The 16,590-nt window shown below is 37.0% G+C and overlaps 1 protein-coding gene across 2 annotated transcripts in view; it reads right to left on the reverse strand.

Annotated features, from left to right (window-relative positions):
• The window catches only part of grm3 (glutamate receptor, metabotropic 3), a 60,671-nt gene extending 47,770 nt beyond the window's left edge, over positions 1-12,901 (reverse strand). For both annotated transcript variants that reach the window (XM_067420135.1, XM_067420134.1), the window contains exon 1: positions 12,749-12,901. The gene's annotated coding sequence lies outside the window, so the exon portion shown is untranslated. The remainder of the gene's footprint in view (positions 1-12,748) is intronic.
• Between the last annotated feature and the right edge of the window lie 3,689 nt (positions 12,902-16,590).

Here is a 16,590-nt window from a genome sequence, read left to right on the forward strand (position 1 = left end):
TCCAAGATCAACGTTCACATTATTATACATTATTTGTAGATAAAGGTTTTGCATTAAAGTAATTTATCTTGCTAGAGTTTATTGCTGTTCTAAATCCTTTTAGTTTCTCCCGGGTGTCTGTTAGATCACAACACTGGAGTAGAGAGCACTAGAATTCTTCTCCATGCGCACGGTAACTGAAATTTAAAACTGTTAAAGAAAAGGCTTATAAACTATTGTATAGAAATAATATATTACGTGCTGTGACTCTGTGTTGCTTCAAGCACATCATTCTGCACACAGGCTGTGCATAAGCATTCTGTCGGTCTACAATATATTGGAGCCTTTCATATTATAATACTTACGCGCAATAAAAGCCTATCTAGTTCTGTCAAATCTGTCATATGTTTTTGCCTCATAAATTTTTTTACATTTAAAATAAATGTCTTTTCATTTTATAGTGTGTATATATATATATATATATATATATATATATATATATATATATATTTATATATATTTATAGATATATACACACACACACACACACACACACACACACACACACACACACACACACACACACACACACACACACACACACACACACACACACACACACACACACACACACACACACACACACACACACACACACACATGTTCTTGTTTTTCATCAGTGTATTTTATAATAATACAAAGAGCATTGTTGTAACATTTTACCTTTTATTTGTTCCCCACTAAATTTTTTTTGACAGATGGTTGGTTGTTTTCATTTTTCAGTTACTCAGAAAGTATATATTGCCATGCGATTGTGTTGGAATTGCAGCAAAAAGGAAAAAGATTTTAGGGGAAAAGATAAAATAAAAGTTATAGGGTAGGTACAAATTACTGGCCTGACTTGGCCATACAGGGAAACAAATCCTTATTTATGATACCTAGAATGTCAAATGACCAAACCAGATGACTTTCCCATCTTTAGAATCACACATTTTTACACATTCAGCTAAGCATCTAGCGCACACAATACCGTTTTACTGCAGCAAAATGAGAGCTCTTGATTGGCCGAGACATTTGACATCATCCAATCTTCTGTCAGAACTCGCATTTGCAATGTTGTAATGTGCACCAGAGCCTTTGATGACTCGTCCTTTCTGTGAGTAACTCCTCTGATGATGAAACGCACCAAAAGAGGCACCGGAGAGTCTTAACCAGCACGCCAATCGATTCATCTGCCAATCAGTAAAGCAGATCAAGGGAGGACATTACCACAGTGCACTACATTAAGCCAGCGCATGGTTTTAGAAAGGGAGTAGAAGACAAATTTCGCATGGAGGACATATCACTCACTGATGTGTCTGATGTCAGATACAGCTCATTAAGAACCTCTGTTGTCATCTAAATCTCTTTAAAGTCACTGTGTGTTGATCTAGTTGGGGTCATGTACAATTTGTCTGTTAAGTCTGTGCTTTTTAGAAAGGATCAGGGTTGATTATGAATTGTAACTGTTATGGCAGACCCTTGACTTCAGGCTCACCTTTGACCTTTACTGGGGTGAGTAGTGCTTGCTCATGCACTTGCTGCTACAATGTTAGGATTTTCTGGTTGGTTGCCAAGGTATTGCTATGCAGTATTCTGCAGTTAGTGATTTTTTTCTCTCAAAGCGACATTATATTTTCCTAGCATTAGTCCCTCTCAATTATCCGCGCACACACATTGAATTTGGTACAGGTTTTTATGCCGGATGCCCTTCCTGACTAGGAGTGCTGGGATACACTCACACACACTCCTACAGACAATTTTGACATAACCAATCCACCTAACCTGCATGTCTTTGGACTGTGTGGGGTAAACCGGACCACCTGGAGGAAACTCCACACAGAAAGGACTCCTGGCTCAGCCGGGACTCAAACTGTGGACTCAAAAATGAGTCACAATACCACACTTCTGCTAAGACTGCTAAGCGTTTACTATGGTGTAAGTGGTTGTTAGGGTGCTGCTATACAGTTATTAAGTCATTTTTCGCTGGTTGCTATAGGGTTGTCTGTTATTGCTACAACATAGTTGGTGGCTCCTAGGGTTTTATGGGTGGTTTCTAGGATGTTGCTAGAGTTCATGATATGTCGTGAGACTTTTTTGCCAAATGTTTTGGAGATTTCTCTTTTGTTGTATGTATATATATATATATATATATATATATATATATATATATATATATATATATATATATATATATATATATATATATATATATATATATATATATATCATATGTAGACACCAGAAAATCATAGACTGTTGCTAGGGTGCTGCTATGAAGTTACCAAGGTGTCCTGTCATTTTTAGCACATTGCTATATGGTTACTAGGGTGTTTCTATGCAGTTGCTACTGTGTTTTGAGACCTTTTTGACAAAAGAATTTACAATTTTCACCTTGTGTAACACAAGGTCAGATAAAATAATAAGTAAATAAATAAAAATAAAAAAGCTAGAGTGTTGCTGTGTGGTTGCTAATATGTTCTGAGAATATATATATTCTCAAGCAAAAAAATAAATAATAATAATAATAAAATATATATATATATATATATATATATATATATATATATATATATATATATATATATATATATATATATATATATATATATATATATATTTTTGCTAATGCATTTATTGAATGGTTTGTCTATTTCAAACATTAAAAATGTTGGTGTTCTGTGTCTCTGCATGTATGTTATGAGAGTGCCTGTGGGAATGCTTTCCCACTATTGAAACAAATCTTTAAGAAGGACTAAAGGATCCACTTGAGTTCTTCATAGAGGGGGGTGGTACTAAGCTTGAAACCTGGCACCACAACACACTCACATGCCCGATGGACCATGACCATCAACCCCCGCTAAAGGAAGTAGCTATTCAGAGCTAGAGAGCTCTTCATTTGTTTCCCAAGCTTTAAAACAATCACTGTTGTGTTTAGGATGTTTGTAGCTTAATGGTTCTGGGCTGATTATTTAAAGACTGTATGTATGTATGTATAATCTCAAATCATTTGAAGATGCTGCATAAATTGTTCTGCGAAAAGGTCTCTGAAATGTATAGTAAATTGTTTGAGGTTTGTATAGTATTTCTAAAAGCTATAGTGCTAAAGCAATTTTAGGGTGAAGGGTTTGTTAAAATCCCTAACCAGTATGACCAATAGTGATGCTTGCTTTAGCAAATTACAATTTGGAGTGTAAATAGTCCTGCTTTGTTCATACAGAGTAAGCTACATGAATGATACCTCAAATTGTGTGGCTTGTTGAGCATAAGTGTGCTATTATTTTCTGAGTGGTCATACTTATGATTTTCACCAGGTGGACATTTAAAACAGATGAAAAAATAATAATATAGACTTGCACTGAAGGAGGAAACACTGCAATGGATCCTTTTTTTGTCTTGTTTTCCTTGTCTGGCTATCACCTGACCAAGCTCAATTTAAGATTGAACATTGGTTTGGGGAGTCTGCTATGTATTTTCTACTGCACAAGAGGTGTGATCGACGAGCATAATTCAAATGACTCTGTACACAATTGGATAGTTCTTCAACCAATCAGTCCACAAGAGGTGTGATAAACAAGCATAATTAAAATGACTCTGTACGCAATTGGATAGTTCTTCAACCAATCAGACCACAAGAGGGGTGAACACCGGACAACAATGTTTAAGCATTGTGCATGCTAACACTGACCTTTTTTTTGTTGTTGAAATGGATGTCAATGGAGGAGAGACTTCACTACACAAAATAAACTGCTTTTGTGAGGAAATATTTTAGTATTTGAATTGACAGCCCATCAGCTAATCGTCAACAAGTATGCTCTTAAATATTCATTTTGGATTGATCTATTTTATAAGACAAGTCAACTGCGCAACAGGTATGATTCAGTTTATGGCACTTCTCATTCATTTCTATGGTATCCAAACAACTCCTAACAAAATTAAATGACGCCAAGGCTGTAATGTGATTATTTAAAGCAGTATTATTATTTTTAAATGGTAGAGCCACGAACCCTCATAACTCCCAATAATAAGACTCTCTGCTACTGTTCTTGTGTTACTTTTCTGAAACTGCTGGCTTTCACTAGGGCCTAGCACTGCTTGGTTAAAGCAAAAATCCAGATTATTTTTGGTCAAATCACGATTATGTAACACAGTTATTGGTGAGCGATATGATCAAAGTCTTATTTTATGATATGAGACGAGTTCACAGTTATTGATACTTCAGAAAAAAACTCATACTAGGTTAACTAATGTAAGAAAAAATGTATTCAAAATAATTACATAAAGCAAGGAAACAGTCAGCAATACAATAAGAACAAAGAAACTAATTACAAACAAAGCGGACAAATAAATACAACAGAATCAGGATAGTATTCAGATAAGTATAGCCTACACTCTTAGAAGAAAAGGTTCTGTCAGCGCTACCTATTTGGAACCCTTAAAATGTAATAAATAAAAGTATAGTTGAGTATACTCCAAAGACCCTTTTATGCTAAAATGGTTCTATAATGACAAGAAAGACCTTTTGGCACTTTAAAAGGGTTCTATATAGAACACTGCCAAAAAAAAAATGCATTTCTTATCAAAGAAAAAAATGCATTTCTTATCTTAGCAAAAACTCTCTTAAAGGGTTACTTCAGCGATTAGCATATGGCTTTGTATCAGTAGAAACCCTGGAGTATATTCAAATGATTGTGCTTTCCCCCCTCATATCCCCCTGAGACAAGAGGTTATTGCATTTTATTTCTGGAAAAATTCCTCATATGATGCAAAATGACGATATTTGCATCTTAGGAGGAATGTTTGGCCAAAGGCTAAAGACTACAGCCAGCAGAGGGAGCCATTTCCGCATGTTTTGAACCCGCACATGGGGGATGGGAGATCACACCCAGAGCTCAACTCGCAGCTACAGGCACTAATTTAAATGGAGCTATGGTGAGAAATGTAAGTCTTTTAACTTCTCAAATTAATTTCTATGAAATTTAAGCTTGCAAAGGCATGAACTGAAATGCGGCAGACTGAACTCGCGTTGTGAATGTATGCCGCGAGTGTAGTCGCGATTACCTCAGCTCTCATCACGAGAGCTCATCAGCTCATTTCTCTCACTCCTGCAGTTAGTGCTCAGTGCTGTGATACTCGCATGGTGACTCACTCATTATATTGAGCAGACACATTCAGTTTTTAATTGTAGTGTCTTCTCCAACTAAGTCACAGTAAACCAGTAGGTGGCTTTGGGAATGGCCTCACAGGGCAGCGAGGCATTCTGGGAATTGTAGTCTTTCATCCCCATGAGACAAAAATACATTTTCTGTCTTTTCTCAGTAGAAGGCACCAAATTTAAAAATAATTTTACATTTATACTACATTGATGACCCAGTTTAAATACAGATTCATCTTCCCAGCGCTGAAGTACCCCTTTATTTTTTATTTATTTTCTCCCAAAATAAGACAATTAATTTTGCTTGTCTAGTAAATACTTCTTGTTTTGAGAATGTTTAGATGTTTGGACTAGAAACAAGACAAAAATACTAAGTAAGAAAAGCATTTTTTGCAGTGAACCTTTTAGGGGTTCCAACTACGTAGTGCCGATAGAACCTTTTAAGGTTCTATATGGAACCTTTTCTTCTAAGAGTGTACTACATCAAAACATATAATAATTGTAAAATAACAATGCACATAACACTGCATAGTCTTACTAAACACATTACATCTATATAAATTAATCCTTATTAAAGCTACTTAAAGGCCAGCTGAAGTGCCTTGAAACGCGCTGCATTTTTCAATGGGTTGACGTGATATATTATATTATATTATATTATATTATATTATATTATATTATATTATATTATATTATATTATATTTTCTTTATAATCTTTGGAAGCCAAAAACGAAAATCAATTGACCATATGCACAGTTAATTTGATAGCTTTCATTCTGTACTCACTATATAGACACAAAAATATTAATGTTTGAATTTTTAATGTAATGTTTGTATTTTAATACACTTATCACACTTACCTAATTTGCCAATAAACCATTTTTATTGATTGCAATAATGACGAAGCCAATGGGAACATTGTAATAATGCTGCCTTCATGTGCTTTCGGAATTATCGTAAACACAAGTTTCCTAGGCAAAAATTGCACATAACTGCCCTCACATTTTTAAACTTGAATGTAATAACATCTTCAGACGTCGTAATGATCAAATTTCGCGATATCATGGTAAGGCAGCATTAGAAACAGTGTCTGTAATTGGAAACAACATTTTTTTTCTTCTATTTTCAATTTGATGATAACCAAAAAACATTATTTGTTCAACCTTCTGAGATTGTAGCCATTTGTAAAACTACGTTTTCAAATTATGTCATTTTTATCAAATAATGTATATCATAAATACCGTTTTGGCTCCTTGGTGTGTCATGACTCGTGACGTGGTGACGGATCGCTGTGCCTCAGTTCAAGCAACATACAGCACGGAGTGCACGTGCACAGATCGCCACTTCCACTTTACTGCTAGAAGTTATCCTTACCTATAGCACGAAATAGCCTACACATCAATGCACATCAGAACAGAAGGTATGTTGAAACTGATACAGTACAGCTAACTGAAATGTATCATCTCTCACGTAGCCTATTCACGTTTCAACCACGGAAAGTCAACAGCTTGTAAAAACATGTCACATAATATTTAAATGGGGATAACACGTGCCGTTTCTGACAATCTCATGTTAATCTTGAATACCTATAGATTAGAATTGCATCTTTCATATGTCCGAATTGTCTGTATACCCCCAGATTTAATGTTAATGCTATAGACCCCCCATTTAATGTTAATGTTACCTCAGAAAAGCCATTCATTGTCAGTTAATTAGCTATTGGAGAGAGAGAGAGAGAGAGAGAGAGAGAGAGAGAGAGAGAGAGAGAGAGAGAGAGAGAGAGAGAGAGAGAGAGAGCATCTGTTAAGGTATTATATTTGTGCACAAATCTGTCATAAATTTTTTTTTTGACAGCCACCATTCAAATGTTGAAAGCTGCTTTATGCACGTTTAAAAGCTGAATTATGTGCAAATTTAAATGTTTGTATAAGGGACAACTTTAAGTGCTCATTATTAAATCAATTATATTATATTTATAGTAATACTAAATGTAATATACGCTAGCAATTGAATTATGTTTGGGTTCTGTTAATTTTAACATTTAATATTAGAGTAATGTAAGTGAGATGGTTCCCTGTATAGTTAGCTAATGAGTATGTTCCCTTAGAAATATTGACATAAACTTAATGTTTCCATTTGAACTATTTCCAAATGAATCTATATGAATCAAATAGTGAAATCTGTCTCAAAAGTGCAAGTATTCCTCACAGCTGCTTGTGACATCAAAACAATATGTATTGTATAAAACACAATATAAATAAAAGTGACTTGCCTGAACATTTTCTTTATACATTTTTAAATTCCAGTTTAGTATTTTGATTGTTTTGATGACACGGTATTAAATGCACTCGTTGCTGAATCATTTTGTTAGATGCCATAGTGGAGGGACACAATTAAATATTAAAAGTGCTCTTCTAACAGCTGTAAGGCCACTGATCCATAAACCCGACACTTGGGTATAGCCGGGAAAAACTCCAAACGCAGCAAATCCAGAGAGCCGTGCGTGGGGACGAGTCCTGCAGGCAAAGTGACCTACACAACGTGTTTTATTATGACTTTTGCATTATCTGAAAGTAAGCCGCGTTTCCTGAGATTCTGAGTTGAGTGAGTTCGCTATTAATCGCATTCTATGGATTAAGATATTCAGAGAAGCCGGAGAGAGAAGAGAGATAAAGTGTATGTCAGGATGTTGTGACTCAGCGGGGAAAGTGGCCCTGCAGTGGCGACTTAGAGAAGCGCTGTCAGGAGCCATAGACTAAAGCTGATAAAACACATCATTTATTTAGACACACACACACAAAATAGATCAATCTTCTAAAACAATCAGCAGAATACTCCTGAAAAAGTAGTTTCATTTTGGGCTACGTGCCCAAACTTTTCCAGTCAAACTGTGATCCCTCCTGCCAAGCTGTCGCTGTCAGTAATTACTATCATTAGAAAGTCTTCATTCCAGTCTAGGAGAGATGTGTGTTACACTATGTTTAACATCTCAGTCGTTTCAGATGTATATGCTTCAGTCACTCAACATGAGCTGAAAGGGAATTTTAAGGCAGATTCCGAATCCCCTGTTGGTTGCTACCGCAAAACGAACTATATGCTAAGGGCTTTTCCGGTAAATAAGTTAGCATACAGGAAGACCTCTCCACCAATTTTCATTACTTGTAACATTTTGTTTTACGTTTGATTCTATTTATTTTTGTTGTCTTTAATCTCAGTGTTGAATCTCATTTCCATTATTGTAATACAGTATTTTTGTACAATGATTGTTTGATGATCTGCATAAATGGAGTAAAGCACTACTATGAATTATACACTTTTTAGTTTTTTTAAACTTTAATACCTTACAATAAAAAATATGTATTCATATATTTTAAATGAACTAATTTGATGTTTTCTTTTGCGTTTCACAGAAGACAGAAGATCAGGTGAGGGTGAGTAAATAATTGAAGACTTCAGATACAAAAGCCTCTAAGTCCGTCTGACGGTTTTATTTAAAATAAGCATTTTTTGTCAGGCTCCTATGTATAGGTCTACCCAAGTACCGGTACTTCTGAATGGGCTGAGGCTGGGATTTAGTGGGTTTGAAGTGAAAGTGTTTGATGAACGTATACTATATGTAGAGAGCATTCACTCAGTATTGTTGTCTCGTTTTTTGACCAAAGTGGCTTTCGGAGGCTTTTGCATCTGAACTTTTCAATTGCAGATTCAAATAGTATGAATTGCAACTTTAATGGTGCTAAAAATAAGATTACATTTCTTTTTAGAAAAATATGCATTGTTTTTCATTTTTTGAAATGTGATCTGGATATTTCAGCATTGGAAAATGACATGAGCCACCTACGCAAATTTGGATGTCCAATTAAGTGCCACAATGAAATGTGTCAGAGCAGGTGTTCTTTGGTCATGTAAGTATATTTCCAATATATATTCTAGGACATAATGTTGTATCCGCCATCCATACACCTCCATGAGTTGACAATGAATATCAGCTGGAAGAGCCGTTTACATGCAGAAACCACATCACCCTGCATATCTTAGTGTTTTCATTTCCATTGTTTCAGCCTCTGAAATTTCCAATATATATTTTATATAATGTACCGGTAACAGTTTTTTTTTTAGCTGATTTATAAAAAGGCAAGGATACAAGTCCAATGGGACACTTTTATGGTATTTATTTGTCGATTTTGGCGATCAACAGCTTGACACTTTCATTATATTCAAAAGAGTTGGCAGAATATTCTTCAAAATGACATATTGTGTTTTGCGTAAGAAAGAAAGTCATACCGGTTTGGAACAATACAGGATGAGTGTACCTGGAGGAAGAATGAAATGTTCTCTCACGAAAGGTTTTGTATTTCCCTTGTATCTTTTTTCCACTGAAATAATCTGTGGCTGAATTTAAGCCTAAACCTAATTGACATAATTGACACCCCCTACTGTTGAGCTGCACTAGGAAAAAACATTCAGTGCTTGAATATTTGAATATTTTTATCATAATAATGTGTTAGCATCTAGTTTGAGACTCAGTTTGCTTTGTAAATGTGAGATGGCAGAGCTCTGTAGAGTGTAGAAGCGTTATGCAGCAGCGCTGCTCCTCCAAAACAGAAAAAAAAAACTACAAAGCTGTTCTTTTTTGCTCAGAAATGGATTCACTTGGCAGCGAGCGGGACTGCCAGACTGCTGAAATCTCTGCATATCACTATCACTTTCTCTCTGCATGCACACAGACAGACATACTCAAACATCTCTTCATTGATTTGATGCATGACTTATGCAACAGAATTGTTGTTTTGAAGGAGTCTGAAGAGGCTAGCCTACTTTATGAAATCACTTTCGGCAGGAGCGCCACACTCTGGCACACACACACACTACATTTGCTCATTCCTCTCATTATGATCTAACGCTGCTCTTTTACGCTTTCGCATTGATGCCTTTTAATGCAAATGTCATATTTTAGCATGCAGAGAAGAGGGAGACACTTTGGATTTGTGTGTTTGCTTGCAGGCATGTGCAACGTTGCAGCATATACCTGTGCTGCATATGTACGAATATTACAGCGCAGTGATGGCATCTTTAGTTTTCAGCTCCATACTCTTTCCATATTAATGAATATGAAGGCAAGGCTTTTGAAAGCTTGATGGGGCCTTGGAGTCTCTTACTAAAGCAGAATTTCTAACAGAGCTCTGCACCCATGGGCTTCGTCGCAGGGTAAAACGCAGTCTAACAAAGGTAGACTTCCTAAGCGGAGAGAGAACACATGCGTAGGAGGAAGAAAAATATAAGCACTCAGGATGCTTTAACGCTTATGGAGATAAACAGCTTCTGCATCACTGAACTCACAAATACTTTAGTTGTGTTCGCAGTGGTTTACATGGCTGCCATTTCTGGCTTGTCATTTGTTGCATGTTTTGGGTTCGAAAATGAATGTTTTTTGGGGACATGGTCCAAAATGTGATCGCCCCCCCAAAAGCAAAAAAAAATCCATAGCTACTTCATGTTAACTTCATATCATCATCTGGGAGTGATGTTAATGCGTTTATAATAGAGTGAGATCTTCGTCTCATTTAACGCTCATCTGACTGACAGATAGCCAGCATATGTGCTAGTCTAGTTATGGCGTACTGAGCCGTGGAGGAACTTCTTTAAATGCGCTGAGAGGACCACACTTGAAAAGCTAATTATTATCTCACAGCACTCTACAGCATCATATTCCATAAATGTAGCACCGTCAGGTCTTATACAAGGCCTTCCCGCATCTTAGGCTACTTATTCAAACTCCCACACATGGACACGCGTGTACAAAACGGGCCAATGCACAAACACGCATGCCGATGGAAAGAAGCTGGCTTGTGCACGCATGCATAAAATCACACAAATCCCAGCAGACATTTAGAATAACAACTTTGACGCATGATAATTAGCAAACGCTATTGTTTGCACGTGAACGTGCAGTTTTATTATATGCTGTAAATTCCATGCACACGTGCATTGTAATCTATACACACAATACACTCTCAGGCATCAACAAAGTGATCCGGGGTATTCAAGGCCAGCTCCTCCAGTCCAAACACAATGATTTCTTTAGCACACCCACATTAACACAAAGCCACACATCCTCAACTAATTTTCAGTCGACACAAAATAGGTTGCAATGGTCTTGGTCAGTCAAAAGTAGAGACCAAATATATATATATAAAATTGTAAATTATAAAAATTGTAAATATTAAGTACTAAAGTATTTAAATGCATTTTCCATTTATTTAAATACTTCATTACCCTTCTAGAAATGCATCTACAAAACATATGTGCATGAAATAAGTGCATCATCACATTTATTGACCTTTAATGACACACTCTCCAGTGCAACCCTGGACGACACAGACATTCTTTGCTTTTATCAGTGGTTGAGTTTGAAGTGAAAGTCCCTCCACTCTATCCTTTTCTATTCTGTAGTGTTCTCCAGTTTAACTACTTGTGCTAATTATCATTCCAAACGAGTAAAAGCCACACCTGTGTTGCGTGCAGAATATCAGATCATCATTAGGCTTTACAACCTCACATCTCACTATAACATTCATTGCTCCAACCTAACGCAACAGAGATATTAAAATTCAACGCAGACCCCCGACGCAATAAATTATGAATCATCCTGGTCTTTTCTCTGGTTATCTTACAGATCCAGGTGAAGTCTAAAGCACAGCTGCCACACCGCTGCTGAAGCTAACTGCAAGGATGCAAAAAAGAGAATAATTGTAAGTGAGTCTATTATTTGATGTTTATTATCCAAAGTGAGTTACAGGTAAAGGGATGGGGACAGTCCTCCTGATGATACCAGAAATGATGTACAATGATTCATGTTCAAACCTGCAACAACAAACCTCTTAAGTTAAGAAAACCCTCACAATGAAAGGGTTTTAACTGGGATATTTAACTACAAGGCAACGGCATCACTATTTTGTCAGATTTCCTAAACAACCACATGTAAATAAATATTGTTGCACAAAAATAAATGCAAGACCCAGACGTCCTACAAAACTTCTAGACTTCTTTTTTCAGGAGTATCCCCATCAGTTTCAACCTGCAATCTGCCATGCTTTGGAACACTGTGATGTTTTCTTGATCAATTTGTGGCAGGCCATTTCATTGAATTCATGACATTTTATGCATTAGATTAAACAGTTATATACCTATAAAACATTTTACCCAGTGAGTTTTGATTCACTTTGGAGTCCAACGTGGTTAAACACTTCTAAGCGTATTAAACGCGGTTGGGATGCGCTTAAGAGCATGCAAAGTTTTCTCTTGCAATCCTGGTGCTAGGAAATGTAATTTTAAACCTTTTAAACCCCATTTGTAAGTTTGAAACATGCGCAAATATTGTTTATGCGTTACCATATGACCATAAATAACTGATGTCACATCAGCTCTGATTTATGAAGCCCGACTCTGCACTTTAGCTTATCTACAGCATCATTTCTTTTTAGTTTTTGTATTCATTCCCATTCCATCTCGTCAGTGTTATAAAACAGCAGCAAAGCTCATTTAAAATTCTATGCAGGGAAAACATGCGTTACCTCTGTTAAATATTCCTTTTGTTGGCAGTCTTGCATTTTTCCTCTTCTTTGCCGTATTTCAAACTGTTCCTTAACTCTGTTTGTGTGGGTCCGCACGCGGGAAGCGCAGCAGAGAGGCTGACAACACTGCCCTCACTCATCAGAGAGTGAGCGAGCGAGCGAGAGAGTGAGCGCTAGAGAGAGGGAAAGCGAGAGGGAGGGAGAGAGAGAAATAGTGCCGTTGCTGTAGTAGAAAACACACACGTCTGGCGTTCGGGATGCTGCCTTGCCTCAGGATGCTTCTGTCTCCTAGCAACAACAATCGATCTGGAGAGGATGCAGTTTTTATTGGCCAAAGAGAGAAAACTCACCTTTAAACAATTAATACGAGTTGCACGCTCAAACGGATAAAGATCAGCTACCTAGATAATGCATTTGGGAGGGTGGGCGGTAGAGAGAGAGAGAGAGGGAGAGAGGGAGAGAGGGGGAGAGAGAGAGAGAGAGAGAGAGAGAGAGAGAGAGAGAGAGAGAGAGAGAGAGAGAGAGAGAGAGAGAGAGAGAGAGAGAGAGAGAGAGAGAGAGAGAGAGAGAGAGAGAGAGAGAGAGAGAGAGATCAACAAGCATTACCTACAGGAGCACATGGTCAGGGTCTCAGGTGTGCTATGATTCTGTCTGCCATCATATCAGTCATAATTGGGCATTAGTTTTATTAATGCATAGATCAACATGAATTGCATATGTACACTTTGCATATCTACGATCTATTAAAAACATGTTTAAACACTGATGGGTTTTGAGTGGGGGTGTCAGCGGCTCTGTGTGAATTGAGCTCAGCCCACCGACAGCAGTGCGCAGTGATGTTAGATATGCATCCAGATCATTTTCATTCCGCATACAAACACATCTCCGAGAGTATTAATTATGCGCGGAGAGAGACCATGGTCATTTCAATTTAAGGTAATTGTTTGGATAACCAATTTAACATCCACAATCCGTCATCCTTATTGTGTGTGGCTACACTCCTGTCTCATTATGCTGACCCTATTGAGACTTCCGGACACTTGTGGACACTTGAGCATGTTGCGCTTTACAGTCGTGCAGTTAGATTCCTGTCCTTCAATACTAATCCATTCCGTCTGACGTGATGTCAACGAGGTCTGTCGGGTGTCATTAAAATGCAAGTATTTAAGCCTGTGGTTCCCCTCGAATGGGCCGCAATTGGACAGGGCAAAGGCGCATGCATGGCTGCACTTGTGTGTGTGTGGCACTCTGCTTTGTCCACACTTAACGGCATTATACAAAATGTTTGTGTGTTGTGGAAAATTGTAATTGATTCACTCCTAATTATTTATGCCTATTTTTAACCGGTTAAGTATAGAATGGCATTCAGAAATGTGGATGTTTCATTTCTGTATTGTAAGAAACCATGTACTGATTGTGTTTGTGTGTGTGAGCGATTAACTAGTTGGCATGCACAATGTGGTGTTTAGCTGTTGTACAAGCGCTGATGTGAGCTATTAATGCACACGGATCACAGAAAAAAAAAAAAGAAAAAAAAAAAAAAGAAAAAAAAAAAAAAAATATATATATATATATATGTATATATGTGTGTGTGTGTGTGTGTGTGTGTGTTACTTAGCTACATGTGGACATATGACAGACTTCTAAATAAATTAAAGATTAAAAGATATTACTGTTTTTAACTGAAGAATTTATTCTAAATAACATTTTTTTATACTCATTATTTATATAAATATATTCTTTGTCTCTCTCTTAAAGGTCCCATTCTTCACGTGTTTTCGAAGCTTTGATTGTGTTTACAGTGTGCAATATAACATGAGTTCATGTTTCAGGTGTAAAAAAACACTGTATTTTTCACACAATTTACTTATCTGTACAGCGCTGTTTTCTCCGTCCTAAAAACGGCCTGATGATTTCCTGGTTATATGAAGTCCCTCCTTCAGAAACAGGTAACGAGTTCTGATTGGGCCAGCGCTTCAAGACCACTCCCCCTATTTTGCTTGTACTTGTGGGGGAAGGGTTAGTCAACAAACGGTTCTAGTGACGTCATTACATCCCTGCACTTCCTGCTGTAGTCCAAACCGGCCGTTTGCTGTAGGCTTTGAAAGGGAACTTCTGTTAAATAAATATCTCGCTTGGCATTGAATTTGAGCTTTATAATTTTACAGGTATTATTTATGCTCTAACAGCAACATTTCACACTAACTAAAGTTTGAAAGATGGAATTGTGAAGAACAGGACCTTTAACCCTAATCAAAAGTCCTGTGTATTTTTTGTAGATATAAAAATGTTTTTTTTAACATGTAAATTCATATTTCTCTTGACAGGACATCCTGATTGTTAGATATTATTTAACTTTTGAGTAAAAGGTTGCCCCTAAACCACACACACACACACACACACACACACACACACACACACACACACACACACACACACACACACACACACACACACACACACACACACACACACACACACTTTCCATAGGCGTAATGGATTTTACACTGTACATTCTACACCCTACACTGCCTCTGCCTCTAAACCTTTTATGGGACCCCCTTCCTAAAATCCATCTATATGTGACCCTGGACGACAAAACCAGTCATAAGGGTCACTTTTTTAAATAAAAATGTGTATATATATCTTCATGGCACATTATATTTACCTAATATCCTAATGATTTTTGCCATATAAGAAAAATGTATAATTTTTACCCACACAGTGTACTGTTAGCTATTGCCACTTATGATTTGTGGTCCAGGGTCACACATTTGTATGAAAAAACATTTAAACTGTTAGACATGTATGAAAAAACATTTAAACTGTTAGATAAATAGTAAGTGTGACAATATAAATACAACATATTGTTTCAAAACTTAAATTGACTTTACTTAATGTTGGATGTATAAACCTGAAGAAATGTTTTTTTTTTTTTTAATTAAAAATTATTTGTATAAGCAATTTTCACAATTTCAGGTTTCACTGTCCTTATGGGGACATTTAGAACCCACAATGTAATACAGTGCCTTGCAAAAGTATTCAGCCCCCTTGAACTTTGCAACCTTTTGCCACATTCCAGGCTTCAAACATAATGATATAAAACTGTAATTTTTTTGTGAAGAATCAACAACAAGTGGGACATAATCATGAAGTGGAACGGAATTTATTGGATATTTCAAACTTTTTTAACAAATCAAAAACTGAAAAATTGGGCATGCAAAATTATTCGGCCCCCTTAAGTTAATACTTTGTTGCGCCACCTTTTGCTGCGATTACAGCTGTAAGTCGCTTAGGGTATGTCTCTATCAGTTTTGCACATCGAGAGACTGAAATTTCTGCCCATTCCTCTTTGCAGAACAGCTCGAGCTCAGTGAGGTTGGATAGAGAGCGTTTGTGAACAACAGTTTTCAGTTCTTTCCACAGATTCTCGATTGGATTTAGGTCTGGACTTTGACTTGGCCATTCTAACACCTGGATATGTTTATTTTTGAACCATTCCATTGTAGATTTTGCTTTATGTTTTGGATCATTGTCTTGTTGGAGGACAAATCTCCGTCCCAGTCTCAGGTCGTCTGCAGACTCCATCAGGTTTTCTTCCAGAATGGTCCTGTATTTGGCTCCATCCATCTTCCCATCAATTTTAACCATCTTCCCTGTCCCTGCTGAAGAAAAGCAGGCCCAAACCATGATGCTGCCACCACCATGTTTGACAGTGGGGATGGTGTGTTCAGGATGATGAGCTGTGTTGCTTTTACACCAAACATAACGTTTTGCATTGTTGCCAAATGTTCAGTTTTGGTTTCATCTGACCAGAGCACCTTCTTCCACATGTTCAGGTG

Source organism: Pseudorasbora parva, chromosome 16 (assembly GCF_024679245.1).
Source record: "Pseudorasbora parva isolate DD20220531a chromosome 16, ASM2467924v1, whole genome shotgun sequence".
NCBI lineage: Eukaryota > Metazoa > Chordata > Actinopteri > Cypriniformes > Gobionidae > Pseudorasbora > Pseudorasbora parva.